The 12,009-nt window shown below is 40.0% G+C and overlaps 1 protein-coding gene across 22 annotated transcripts in view; it reads left to right on the top strand.

Moving 5' to 3' along the window:
• Positions 1 to 12,009, top strand: part of APBB2 (amyloid beta precursor protein binding family B member 2) — a 405,899-nt gene that overhangs the window by 59,815 nt on the left and 334,075 nt on the right. For 4 of the 22 annotated variants that reach the window (XM_063619801.1, XM_063619809.1, XM_063619805.1 and 1 more), the window contains exon 3: positions 11,486 to 11,527. The exons of the other annotated variants lie outside the window; for them this stretch is intronic. The gene's annotated coding sequence lies outside the window, so the exon portion shown is untranslated. The remainder of the gene's footprint in view (positions 1 to 11,485; positions 11,528 to 12,009) is intronic. 22 annotated transcript variants of the gene reach the window in all.

Below are 12,009 nucleotides of genomic sequence, written 5' to 3'. Positions count from 1 at the left end.
GTTCTGATTGAGTTGGACCTTGTGGGAGGAGAAACATAGATGTTGACACATGAGCACGTATGTTGGAGAGAGAAAGTTTCATCTTGGCATAGGACTTTTAAAACACAAGGTAATTTTTAATCAGTTTTGGGACCAAAAAACACTGAATATGGGAAAAATCCAAATTCTGCCAAAATGTCTAAAGAGGTTTATTCTGAACCAGTATAAGTGACAGTGGTCTAGGTTACACAATCTCGAGAGATCCTGATAAAGTGTGCATGAGAGAGTTGGGCTACAGCTTGGTTTTACACATTTCAGGGAGACAGGAATTGTAGGGTAAAATTATGGCACGGGGCTTTTAAAATGAAGATGTGAAAGTTTACAGTCCATAGAGAATAAAAATCTAGAAGTTTAAAAGAAATAATTGGTAGTTTCTTTACTCATTCAGAAAAACAATGCCATATTTCCCAAAATTCCTGGTTATGGAAATGCAACCAGGAAATGGACTTCCTTAAGGCAAGGACCATCCTTTGTTGGAGACATTTGATTGGTTGTACTATTGCCAGGTACATTTGTGTTATTTTACAAATTCTAGTAGAAGCGGGTATAATGGTAGGAGCTAGGCAGAGCAGTGTTTCCAGTCATTTTTCCTATTAGAAGCCGTCTCTATTGGAGGAAAGAAAACAAGGCCTCCTGCCTCCAAAGGTTAATCAGTAATGAAATAATTCAAACAGCTGGAGAACTGGGGAGAAATTGGAGTTTAGCAGATGATTTCTTGCATGTGCAATTGTGTTCCATTTCTCTCCATTCATTTATGGAGAGAATGATAAATGTATCAAGGGTGGTGAAGTATATAAAGAGCATTGTTTCTTAAATCTCAGTAATTTATGGACCTCTATTTAAAGGAAAAATTTCTCACAAATCCTCAGTAATAAATATTTTTATTATGAAGGAGCTTCAGTATAAACTAGGTATAAACTCCTTACGCTTCTAGCTCTTACTTAACTGTAAAGCAGTGATAGATTTATAGAGCAAATTCAAACAAAACTACAAAACCAATAAAATTCAAATTAATATTAATTTATCATGACAGTTAATTTTGTTTCACTAAAATTAAACCCCCTCCTCGAAAATATGATTATGTTTCTGACAGCCGGAGTGCCAGTTCTTTTTAGATCTGCGTGAAACTCAATTCCTCCACTTTCCTGTATTCTGTGCTTCTTTCATATTAAAGCTCCTTCATTTAATAAGAATGCAGGATTTAGGGTTTAATTCTGCCTCATTTATCTTGACTTGGTCTTGAAGATTAAGATTGTACTACTAGGTGCCAAGATCAGAAACATAAATGGAAACCTACTTTTGATTGGTAAGATTTCTGGACTTGTTGCCTAGTTACAGATGAGATAGTAGAGGAAAGAGAAGGGTCACTGGTACCTGTAATTTTGGGTTGCAGATTTGGGTGAGAGTGAATGGTGCCATTTAGCAAAATGTGTAACAAAGGAGGAAAAGTAGGTTTCGGGAGGAGATGATTAGTTTAAGACTAATGCTGCTTAGGTTCCTAGCAGTACGGTAGACTGAATAACACACTTTCCCACTAAAGCATTATATTCTGGATAAAACATTTTTTAATGTACTTCTGAGACCACAAGAAATAAGACATCTCCAAAGTCTCTCACTTCAAGTAGTTCAACCAAGCATCAAAGAGTAAGGTAAAACCCAAGCTTTATGTGTAAACAAACACAAAAGATAGCTTACCTGAAGAGCAAATGCTACAGGTTGAACATCCCTAATCTGAAAATCTAAAATTGAAAATACTCTAAAATTTGAAGCTTTTGGGGCACGGGCATGAAACTCAAAGGAAAATGCTCATGATTTTTGGATTAGGAAGGCATAGCATCGCTTCTCAGCCTTTTGGCTACGATCAAGTGTGGAAGGCATAGCAAGTATATATTCTGCAGAATATTCCAAAATTTGAAAATGTCTGAAATCCAAAACACTTCTGGTCCCAAGCATTGTGGATAAGGAATACTCCACCTGTAGTATCACCATTGTGGTTAGAGACTAAGTCTTGGGTCAGTGGCAAGGTATAAGGGCCTACATTCCACCAGTACTTATTTGTAAGAGGAGCTAAAGTGGCTCTAGGAAGATAGTGCCCTTCGGCTTCTGGCAGAAGCAAGTGCAAATCCTTTCAGGAGGAAGGCATCTTCACTTTAGACCTTAGGATTTTCCTGACTAACATCAATCAAATCGGCATTGAGAATCAAAGATCTCCAGTCCTACAAGAAAATAAGCCATCAGTAGTGCGAGTCATCAGAAACAAGTGAAGGCTGGGCGCGGTGGCTCATGCCTGTAATCCCAGCACTTTGGGAGGCCGAGGTGGGCAGATCATGAGGTCAGGAGATCGAGACCATCCTGGCTAACACGGTGAAACCCCGTCTCCACTAAAAATACAAAAAAAATTAGCCGGACGTGGTGGTGGGTGCCTGTAGTCCCAGCTACTCGGGAGACTGAGGCAGGAGAATGGTGTGAATGTGGGAGGCGGAGCTTGCAGTGAGTGGAGATTGCGCCCCTGTACTCCAGCCTGGGGGACAGAGTGAGACTCCATCTCAAAAAAAAAAAAAAAAAAAAAAAGAAACAAGTGAAAAACAATAGATTTAGAACCCTAAGGACTTTAGATATTAGAATTATCTGATACAGAATATAAAATAACTAGGTATGAAATCTTTTAAGAAAGAAAACATGTAATCACAACTAAGTGCAAAATTGACCAGGCAGATTTGGAAAACCAAGACCTAAGGAAATATTAGAACTGTTGAAATAAAAACTAAATAAATTAGATTAGAAATAGGTGAACTAGAAAAATGAACTAGAAAAAAAGTTTGAAGAAATTAACCAGAAAGTAGCATAAGGGAGAAGAAAAACATGAAAGTAGTTGAAGGATATAATGGTCATGATGAGATCTCTTCTGAGTTCCAGAAAGATAATATGAGTAAATGTTTAGGAGTACTACTTGAAGATCTAATGTATATATAATTTCCAGAGAGAGTTTATGAATGACATAAATGGCCAGTGTTCCTTAAATCTAAGTAATTTATGGGCAGATAAGGGAAGCACAACATATAAATAAAAAAATTCATACTGGACATAAAGAAACTTTAATTCACTTAAAAAAAAATAAGAAGACCATCTTTAAGAACAGCCAGAAAAAAAGGCAGACTGTTTATCAGACTGAGAGCTGACTTCCCAACAGCCACAATGAAAGCTGGAAATTAGTGGAAAAATATCTTCAAAACGCTAAAAGAAAATATTGATTGTATATGCCAAAAAAGCTGTCATTCAAGGAAAAAACAAAATACGCTTTCAGAAAAACCTAAACCTGATTTTACCACAGAAGATCTTTTCTAAGAAACTTCTTAAAGGGTATACTGTAGGAAGGAGAGATTCCAGGAGGAAGGGCTGAGATGCAAAAAGGAATGATGAATAAATAAACTGGTAAACATGTAGATAAATCTCATTAATTAAAATTCAATAAAGTTAAAAATTTAGCTCCTCAGTCATGCTAGTTAGCTGCATTTCAAGGCATGTGTGCCTAGTAGCTATTGTATTGAACAATACAAATATGGAACATTTCCATAATTGAAGAAAGTTCTGTTGAACAGCACTGTTGTAGAGCAGCCGAAGGGAAGATGCACTAAGATAGTCTCTGCAATGCGTTGACTGTAAGATGGCATCTTTGTAAGAGCCACCATTATATGCTAACAATTTTGAGATAAACATTGCCCCACATCTTTAAGATGCCATTAAAAAAAGACATACCTCAAGATTACCTATATGAAAATGTAAAGAAATGTGTGTCTTGAGCATGGATGCAGTATGGAGTTAGAATGTTAGGGGCACAGAAGTCCAAGAGTTGTGGTGCAGTAGATTGGGAGAGGTCTGGGCCAGCACTTTGAGAGGCCAAGGCGGGCGGATCACCTGAGGTCAGGAGTTCAAGACCAACCTGGCCAAATAGTGAAACTGCGTCCCTCCAAAAATACAAAAATTGGCTGGCATGATGGTGGTTGCCTGTATCCCAGCTACTCCGGAGGCTGAGGCAGGAGAATCGCTTGAACCTGGTAGGTGGAGGTTGCAGTAAGCTGAGATCGGGCCAGGACAACAGAATGAGACTCCGTCTCAAGAACAAACAAACAACCAAACAAACAAAAAATGGTGAGGAGGTGAGATGTTGTAGAGATTCTTTCAGGATAAGGCATATATATTACTGAAATGAACATCAGCCTGCTATGTATGATAGGAGAAGCAATGAAAATTGCAAAGCCTTCGGGAATTATTTCTGTCGCTATATTGGGGAAGGCTTCATGAGGGCAGTAATATTTGGGCTGGACCTTGAGGAATGAAGAATTGACAGAGTAGTAGGGCAGGGCAGTATAGATAGAAGGAGTGACACTAATGACAGCATGGAATTGTGAAAAGGTGTTCGCTTTGGCAATAATTCCTAATGATCTAGACTTCACTATTTCCAGCTTCTTTCTAGGTAGTCTAGTTTTGATGAAGGAACATTTATTCCCTGAGACCGGAAGCATGCCTTTTACTAATCTTAAGTTGGAAGTTAATCAAAATAACTAGACACCTAACCTGCTACTTCCCCAATGCTCTAAATAGACAACACTTAATACATGTTTTTCACATCCTCTTGAATTACACAATTTATTGGTAAATTTGGGGATTTAAGTTCGGAAAACGTTAATGCCTGTGGTATTATATTAATAAGATGAGTAGTCGTATAACTTCCTTAGACTAGAGTGGAAGAAAGACTGTTAGCTTGCTAAAGTTCACCAGATCAGAATGCTAAGAAAATATAGGACGGATAAGACGTGGATTAAAATCCCAGGCCCTTGATTTAAAAGCTGTGTAACACCAGTCAAGTTATTTGACCTTTTCATGCTCAAGTTTCTCCTTTTAAAAGAAGGCAAATAACACTTCCTACCTCAGGATGGGTGTGAAGATTAATGAAAAGCACTTAGCAAAACAGTTGCCCATTATTATAATAAAAATATTCCAGTGCTTTTTCTCATTAAGTAAATACAGTAAATCAGTGGTTCCCAACCATGGCTGTATTAGCATCATCTGGGAACAGTTGAAAAATGATGCAGAGCACTTGGGCTTTGTATTTTATGTAAGAATCCCAGTGTATTAGTCCATTTTCATACTGGTATGAAGAAATACCCGAGACTGGGTAATTTATAAGGAGAAAGTTGGCCGGGCGCGGTGGCTCAAGCCTGTAATCCCAGCACTTTGGGAGGCCGAGGTGGGCGGATCACAAGGTCAGGAGATCGAGACCATCCTGGCTAACACGGTGAAACCCCATCTCTACTAAAAATACAAAAAAAAATTAGCCGGGCGTGTTGGCAGGCGCCTGTAGTCCCAGCTACTTGGGAGGCTGAGGCAGGAGAATGGCGTGAACCCGGGAGGTGGAGCTTGCAGTGAGCCGAGATCGCGCCACTGCACTCCAGCCAGGGGGACAGAGAAAGACTCCGTCTCAAAAAAAAAAAAAAAAAAAAAGGAGAAAGAAGTTTAATGGACTCACAGTTCCACATGGCTGGGGAGGCCTCACAGTCATGGTGGAAAGCAAAGGAGGAGCTAAGGCACATCTTACATGGTGTCAGGAAAGAGCGTGTGTGCAGGGGAATTGCTCTTTATAAAACCATCAGATCTCGTGAGACTTACTATCATGAGAACAGCATGGGAAAAACTTGCCCCCATGATTCAATGATTCAGTTACCTCCCACTGGGTCCCTGCCATGACACATGGGGATTATGAGAGCTACAATTCAAGATGAGATTTGGGTGGGGACACAGTCAAATCATATTACTCCAGGTTTGGGAACCCTTGCTCTGGAGTTGAGTAACATCTTGGTCACTTTTACCTGGATATTCATCCTTTTTATGCAATATTTTGAACATTGGCTTTTAGTATTGTTGAGTGCATGGATTTTCAGGTTATTAGAGATTAATGTGTAGATCTTAACGTCTATGCCTTCCCTTCTCTTCTTTCTCCCCCCTTTCCTCAGCCCTTTCCCCTCCATCCCATATTGAATTTTTTGTACAGCAGGGCTGACATGTCCTGCACAGCTTAGTTCTCAGGACTTTTAATTAAATAAAACATTTTTTTTTAAAAAAGAAACTTTGCTAAGACAGACTTTTGGCGTCTTAAAGTTGAACTTGAGTTTAGTTTCTAAAATAATGTAATTTTTTTTTTACTCTTTAAAATAATGACTACAGGAAATACTTCTAAAATAATTGATATTCCCCGTGTTAAAACTGGGGTTATTACTGGATGAATTTCAGCATGTGTTCCTTTCTCCTGGGGTAAAAAAAAAGTGTCGGGGAGTGTTCCTTGTATGCCAAAACACATAAATTGTAATCCCTCAAACCTCAGAACGCCCTTCATATGGTGGTAGTTATTTGGTATATTGTAAAATGTGGCCTGGAGATTAAAATAAGAAATAAAATATTTTACTATATACGGATCAGTTAGAATATTCCTTTTAACACTTTTGCATGGATACTTTGGTTAAAAAAAACCATTGTATTGAAGCAGACATAGCATTGTTGCTTGTTTCTATTTCCTATATGTATTTTATATTTCCTACAGATGAAGAATGACCAAAATGTCAGCACCATTAAAGCAGAAATTTTTTTTTAGTGCCAATCTCCATCACCTAGAATGGTACCTGATACATAGTGATTGCTCGCTAAAAAAATATACTAAATGAATGAACCAACAAGCAACCAAAATTAAAAATGACAGTATCACTCTTCACTGAAAACTTCCTTCCAGAAGTATTGGGAACGTCACAATACCTGGTGTTTGTCTGGAATTCCGATTAGGTGCCACCTGCATGTTCCTTTAGCCCTCTGAGCCTTCCCACAGATGACAGCTTCCCTTAGAGTCAGTCCATGCAGAAAGAGCTGTGTCTTAGTGTTCACGGTTGTATTGGTAATGCCACATCTAGTAGCATAGTGGTTTCTTAGTAAACATTTGTTGGATGAATATAGTGCTTTTTAGTTTCAATAATGCTTTCATGTTCAGTTTGAATGGTTGACAGCCCCATGAGGTTGGCTAATAGTATCATCCTAATTTTATAGATGATGGAACAGAGGTTAAAGAGGCTGTTAGTTATCCTTGGGTCATAAATAGCAGACCTGGAACCACAACTTCTAAATCTGTTAATTTCTTCATCCCTTGTTTCAGAACAGCTTTAAAAACATTAGTGAACCTATTAATTAATTAATATTCCCCTTCCCCTAGTTGAAATCCTACAGGGAAAGTTACTACATGAACCCTTTTCCAAACTGCCCTAATGTTATCAGTCACAGACTTTGTTGGATGCCAGTTTCGGTTTTCATAATAGTTCTTTTTTGGTTACCTGTGATAGATTCCTTTTGAAAGAAAAAAATTTTTTAACGAGCCCCCATTCTTTCAAACAATTTATATTCTTCTTTCCCAGACATTTTAACCCGTAAATTTATCAATACTGTAAATCTAAGTTTTATAATAAAAATATTCCAATACTTTTTTTTTTAAGTAAGTTAATGCAGTAAATCAGTGGTTCCCAAAATTAGACAAATTTTCACAGCCCCAGAGGAGTGGGCTCCAGTGTGTTCCTTCTTGCCTTGTCTGACTGGTCATTTTGACATAGAAATTTCAGCTGTGTTGAATTGGCTTGGTGGATATTTCTGGAATCAGGCTTGAGAAGGAGAGACCTTCCCTGTGACATTAGTAAAAACAAAAAGGCTGATCACCTGAGGTCAGGAGTTTGAGGCCAGCCTGGCCAACATGGTGAAACCTGTCTCTACTAAAAGTACAAAATTAGCCGGGTGTGGTGGCACGTGCCTGTAATCCCAGCTACTTGGGTGGCTGAGGCAGGAGAATTGCTTGAACCCAGGAGGCGGAGGATACAGTGAGCTGAGATTGCACCACTGCACTCCAGCCTGGGAGACAAGAGGGAAACTCTGTCTCAAAAAAAAAAAAAAAAAAGGCCAAACGTTGAAGATCCTCAAATGGTGGCAGTGTCTGGGTGCACATTTTGCCAGATCCATTCACAGAGGCCAAAGACCAACTGACATATGACCAAGGTTTTGAATAAAAAAGGATTTCACAATCTATGAATCAAATCCAGTTCTCATTTCTGTTTAGTCTTCTGTTGAGAAAAATAATTTGGTGACTTCAGTAAGCTTTAATCTACTTTGTGATTCTTGGGTTAGAGGTTTTTTTTTTTTTTTTTTTTTGAGACGGAGTCTGGCTCTGTCGCCCAGGCTGGAGTGCAGTGGCGCAATCTTGGCTCACTGCAAGCTCCGCCTCCCGGGTTCACGCCATTCTCCTGCCTCAGCCTCTCCGAGTAGCTGGGACTACAGGCGCCCGCCACCACGCCCGGCTAATTTTTTTGTATTTTTAGTAGAGACAGGGTTTCATCGTGGTCTCGATCTCCTGACCTAATGATCCGCCCGCCTCGGCCTCCCAAAGTGCTGGGATTACAAGCGTGAGCCACCGCGCCCGGCCAGGGTTAGAGATTATTTTATCAGACTGCTACATTTAAACTTACCCTCATTATCTTACAAATGTCTTTAAGGTGTTACTGGAACAATACTCACCACAAAGCTATGATTTCATTGTGAAATACCAACAAGACCCTGATTCCTTTTGCCTGCTGCGGACATTAATGTTTACTGTTAGAACTGAGGCATCAAAGGGAATAAATAAACTGCTGACATTGTGTTGCCTTCAGGATCCAGTCATGGGAATATATGGTAGGGATTTGAGAAGTGGTTTTGGGTGGAGAAAAAGCATTTTCTTTTTTCACCCAGTGCCTGACTTCTCAGTTGAGGCGGGACAGCCATTGTGTTTGTTTGGGCTCTCACAAAGCCAGATCACATCAGCCCAGGCCGCAGCTTTATGAGCAGCCTCACAGTTCATGCCTTTGTTGCCCTGATGCACAGTCGGGAAAGGATGACGAGAAGGGAGCTCAATAAAGACCTTTCAGGGATTGTTTCTGAGTTTGTCATTGCCATCTGTCCTCCTCTGTCCCCTGGCTTTCGAGGCTATTCCCATTTTGTGAGACTCCTGGGTTTCTGATTGGTGTGGTGTGGATACCATAGGTAGATGTTACGCAGAAAGTGGAAGTAAGCAATGTTTCAAAGAAATAATCTTGAAGAAAGGAGAAAAAAGCCTGCTCTTTCACCAAGGCTGTGTGGACATAAGCGATGAAGGATTAGGATTATTTTAATTATTAATGACTGTATTGTTTTCTTTCTTTGTTTTTTTTCTGAGACAGGGTCTTGTTCTCTTGCCCAGGCTGGAGTGCAGTGGTGAGACCTCAGCTCACTGCAGCCTCAACCGTCCAGGATCAAGTAATCCTCCCACTTCAGCCTCCTGAATAGCTGGACCACAGGCATGTGCCATCATGCCCAGCTTTTTTTTTTTTTTTTTTTTTTTGAGACAGTCTTACTCTGTTGTCCAGGCTGGAGTACAGTGGTGCTATCTTAGCTCACTGTAATCTGCTCCTCCTGGGTTCAAGTGATTCTCCTGCCTCACCCGAGTAGCTGGAATTACAGGCGTGTGCCACCATGCCTGGCTAGTTTTTGTATTTTTAGTAGAGACAGGGTTTTGCCATGTTGGCCAGGCTGGTCTTGAACTCCCTCAAGTTATCTGCCTGCTTCAGCCTCCCAGAGTGCTAGGATTACAGGCATGAGTCACCATGCTGGACTAATTTTTAAAATTTTTTGTAGAGATAGGGTCTCACTATGTTGCCTAGGCTGGTCTCGAACTCCTGGGCTCAAGCAATCCACTTGTCTTGGCCTCCCAAAGTGCTGGGATTACAGGTATGAGTCACTGTGCCTGGCATCTCTTAATTTTTGAAACCACTAATGTCTTTCCCTTAAGACTTGGGTCATTTTGGAAGTAAGAGGCCAGACTTGATGCCTTCAGACATTTATTATTTCTAACACTGGTGCATGCACCTTTCCTGTCTCTCACAGGTGGCTTGGTGCAGGTGTAGTTTTATCTTGTTGAAAGCCTTTTGTTCTTCTTTGAACAGTGGGACTGTAGTGTTATCAACAGGGCCAGTGCTAGGACCAGAAAGCTTTCGGTATGATAGGCAGTTTCTGTTCAGGACACCTGCTGCCCAAACACAGTGCACTCATTGTTTCTTCAGTTGAACATGTTCTAGGCAGAGCTGTGTCTTTTTTAGCCTAGGATTGAGTCTTCACTTTTTCTCCTGCATGTGTTTCATTTTTGGTAGAATAAATTTCTGTCTTGTTCTTCTGGTTTTGCTGGTATGAATTTAATACCTGCACGTGATTTGTACAAATTTTATTTCCAAGAGTGCATGCTGAAATGTCACAGTGGTGGAAAGAGCACTTCAAAGCGGAGGCAAATGATCTGGACTGTCATGCCTGCTTTGCTGGCTGTGCGGCTGAGGGAAAGACATTTTACCTCTCTGGGCACTGGCTTCTTGGAGCAATGGGTTGCCAAGGCCCCTAGTGTAAAGATTCCACCGTTGTGTCTTGTGTTTTTCAGGATGCTAAGAGCATCAGAAATGAGTGTGCCAGGAGTCATTAAGGGCCCTGCTCCTGTGTGTAGGTAACACCAGGAGGCATTCTTTTATTTATTTAATTTATGTATGTATTTGAGACAAGGTCTCACTCTGTCTCCCCGACTGGAGTATAGTGACGTGAACATGGCTCACTGCAGCCCTGACTTCCCAGGCTGTAGTGACCTTCCCACCACAGCCTCCTAAATAGCTGGGCCCACAGGCATGTGCCAACATGCCTGGCTAATTTTTTAAATTTTTGTAGAGACAAGGCCTCTCTTTGTTGCCCAGGCTGGTCTCGAACGCCTGGGCTCAAGTGATCCTCTGGCCTTAGCCTCCCAAAGTGCTGGGATTACAGGCCATGAGCCACCGTGCCCAGCCCGTTCTTTTAACTAAGTGACAGTTTTAGGGCATGGCCAGTGATAGAGAAGTTTGGATGCGATAGGTAAGGGAGGGAAACAGCTATGGTTCTCTGTGGCAAGTTTGCAGAGTAAAAAAGAATTTTTTATTTCTAGGAAAGTCTTGTTCATCACTGGAAGTGTTACTGGACACTTGGGTTTTGAACGTGTAAATTAAGAACTTCTGTGATCAGATAAATACTTCCTCATTTGTTAACTCTGTTCAGATAAGAGGCAGACCAAAGATCAGGCTAATATAGCATAGATACCCCATTTCTGATTTGTATTCCTGCAGTCTTAAAAGAAACCCCTTATTTAAAAATATCTTAAAATATATGTTAATTGTAGAAAATTTGGAAAATACCAGAAAGAAAATATAAATAGCTTCCCATTCCATAACCCAAAAGTGCTGTTGTTCACACTTGGGTGTCTTTACATTATATGCACTCAGTTTGTAGAACAAAATTGGGATCATACCATACATATATAACTTGATATCTTGCTTTTTTTCTGCAGTTCCTTTCGAGATGATTTTTGGGACTGAGGTTTCAACTGAAGGTAGAGATTAATGTAATATGCTTAGCACACTTGTGACGAGGACTGTTTTGATTTACAGAAATAGAACTGTGGACCCAGTATCTGAAAATAACATTTGTCCTGTCCTCTCTTGAATAGACTTTCAATATTTGGCATATATAGATGTTGTCATAACTGTTACTATAATTAACAAATGAAGACTTCTTAATCTATTAGCTCTTATTGTTCACTAATTGCTTTCATAAGAGTCTTTCATTGAGTTTTCTGTGCCAGAATTGCTAGCTGCACCACCAGTGAGCATAAGTTATTTCAACACTGTTTTTCCTTAAGCCCTGATTTCTCTAGCTAAAGCATGGTAGTGCCTGTGGGCTAGGCCACATGTTTGGCAGCAGGATAGTTAAGGGATTCCTTTTGCCCAGTTATATTATACGTTTGATAATATTTATGATTTACTTGTTGAATGTTGGTTTCATATATAATTTCCTTTATAGGAATTTTCCTCT

Source organism: Symphalangus syndactylus, chromosome 16 (genome assembly GCF_028878055.3).
Source record: "Symphalangus syndactylus isolate Jambi chromosome 16, NHGRI_mSymSyn1-v2.1_pri, whole genome shotgun sequence".
Classification (NCBI taxonomy): domain Eukaryota; kingdom Metazoa; phylum Chordata; class Mammalia; order Primates; family Hylobatidae; genus Symphalangus; species Symphalangus syndactylus.
The sequence above is the reverse complement of the archived record's forward strand: the minus strand, read 5'-3'. Positions and strand labels throughout refer to the sequence as shown.